This window comes from Diabrotica virgifera, chromosome 7 (genome assembly GCF_917563875.1).
Source record: "Diabrotica virgifera virgifera chromosome 7, PGI_DIABVI_V3a".
Lineage (NCBI taxonomy): Eukaryota > Metazoa > Arthropoda > Insecta > Coleoptera > Chrysomelidae > Diabrotica > Diabrotica virgifera.
Window position 1 is genome coordinate 126,515,792 of NC_065449.1, and position 2,541 is coordinate 126,518,332.

Below are 2,541 nucleotides of genomic sequence, written 5' to 3' on the forward strand. Positions count from 1 at the left end.
TCCTATCCTCTGACATGTTCTACGTGTCGGAATTATTAAAATGCCCAACATAGAGAGAGAGACATACTTTATTGATACAATGTACTAAAAGGCCATCGACCAAAGTCTTTCAGCCAACTGCCCAACATATTTTTCGGACAAAAATTTTTTCATATATTATAATATACAAAGTTTGCTATTGAATAAACTTAAAAACAACCTGCTAGTTTTCACAATCATAAACTTGTCAGGATGGCACGTTCCACAATTAAGGCTTCCCCTGTTCCAGTGTTTCTATACATCAAAGTGTGTCCAACTAGACACTGTTAAGCTATTAACAAATCTGAGCTTGCTATTAATCAACTTTTTTTTGGTATGCGGGATCCAGGCCTAGGTACGAAATTTTTAAAAGTAGACGTTTTAAAAAATATTTAATTATACAGTTTAAACAGCTTTTTCAAAACTATTTACAATCATATTATTTGTTGTCATTTCATGGAATTAGGCATACTCCAAATTTAATATAAGTACTATGAAAAAAGAACTAGAGGGAGATATAATCTATTTTTTAATAAGATTCTTTGATCACAACCAACTAACTCTTGAGATAAACTGGGAATGCAGTAGACATCCCTTTATGATGCTCATACAGAAGCACATTTCCAAGCAATCTTACATTACAAAGTTGTTGCTGGCATCCTATAAAGGGAAAAAATAATTATTTTGCATGGTTACGTTATCTTGAAGCTGTATTCGATAAAAAATTCTGAAACGAGAAAGCTCACTTTAATACTCATCTGGGCAAGACATTTTACTTCCATATAAAAGACATGGCGTTTCGGGCCTATTGAGCCCCACTTGCCCGGATAAGGGTTAAAACAGTAAAAGAAAACGCAGCAGCATAAGGTACTGTTAGTTGGGAGCACTCTGAAGACCACCATGTGTTCGTTGTTCTCTGATAATACCGTCAATACAGATAGAATTATTTCTACGAGTATGGCTATGTCAAACGAAATAAGGATTGAGAGACCTTTTAGATGCTCTCAGTGAAACAAATGCAATTTTAGAGCCACAACCAAATACTAGGAACGCTAAGGAAGAAATTCCTCTTATTAAAAAAAGAATGGAGGGACAATTCTTGTTAACAAATTCTGCTTAACAATGGAGGAGGAAGATATATGAAAGGTTGTGTTACAATACATTTAGTTTTTATCTAAGCATGAAAATAAATATTATAACCACATTTGTACTACATTTATTTTCAAACAAACCAGTTTTTTATTAATTCACAAAAAATTTTTATTGATTACGATTTACAATTAACCCATTCGCAGATACGACTATATATGCATGTACTTACAAAGGGAAATTACTGTCTGCATATGAAAATGTGTCCACAAATGTGTTAATACAATATTTACAATAAAATTATATTATAGAATATTTACAATAAAATTAAACTCAATATGCACATTGATATTCAAGATTAGTTATTTCCAATTTTTTGTAATTCTATATTATTTGGGTGAAAATCTTATGTCCAGAGCTCTTTGGCAAACCAAACGTATCCCCAGCAACAAATTATCTGGTTTACTTAGCATCCACATCATAAACATTAATTTTTTCCAATAGAATTATTCTGTTTTCAAATTGGTGGATATGACCAATACAATTAAATAGTTCCTGGAAATATAACAATATAATATACATGATGTTATTAATTTGTTATACAATTTTACCTGGAAAGTAGTTCTGGACATACGAAAATGTTCTCTAAATTGGATATTGAATTATGGTTTATATATATTTAATTTCATCTCATCCTTCTGGAATAATTTGAGGTAGGTACATCTGCTAAATGTATAACGGCATTTGCTAATTTCGTCCCCAAACAAAAGTTCTTCAAGAATATTATCCATTTTAGTTTAGACAGTTTCAGTTTTATTTAAAATAAAAACAAAACTGTCTAGGTTTAGGTTATAAATTATATAAACAAAGAATAAAAACATAAACAAATGGAACACAGAACACTCTCAATCGAATGTCAAACGCCCCACCCACTCTTCTATGGTCAAACGTCAGTCGTTCACTAGTAAAAAAACTGTCAGCGTTTCAGCGCAAATTAATCGGATTGCACTCGGATTATTCTGGTGAACGCGACCATATTCTCTGTTAGAAGTAGATGCAGCAAACCAGTCCCTGAGATCTTGTCGTCAGGAAGCGCGGAAGGTAGGCTCCCTCTATGTTAATATATACCTCTATGATCTTTAGGCGCTCCTAACTAAATGGGTGCATTCAGCAGAAGCAATCGCTAACTAATCGATTAGTGATTTTCTGCTGAATGCCACATAAATTGTGGCATTCAGCATGTAAATCACAAATCGATTAGTTAGCGATTGCGTCTGCTGAATGCACCCAATGGCATTATGCAAATAATTTTAGTTTAGTTCTTCTTCTTCTTCCTTTTTTGGCACTGCTCAGTGCTCTTGGGCAATTTGCCAGCTCGATGCGTAGGAATTCCAGATGGTCGAGTACGGAATACTCCTGTGAATTTCTATAGCT

At 33.3% G+C, this 2,541-nt stretch overlaps 1 long non-coding RNA gene across 1 annotated transcript; it reads right to left on the reverse strand.

Annotated features, from left to right (window-relative positions):
* Positions 1-1,218: 1,218 nt before the first annotated feature.
* Positions 1,219-2,310, reverse strand: LOC126888103 (uncharacterized). The gene is made up of 2 exons (XR_007699388.1): positions 1,719-2,310; positions 1,219-1,662 (listed from the first exon to the last, which is right to left on the reverse strand). It is a non-coding gene; the product is annotated as an uncharacterized LOC126888103 (long non-coding RNA).
* Between the last annotated feature and the right edge of the window lie 231 nt (positions 2,311-2,541).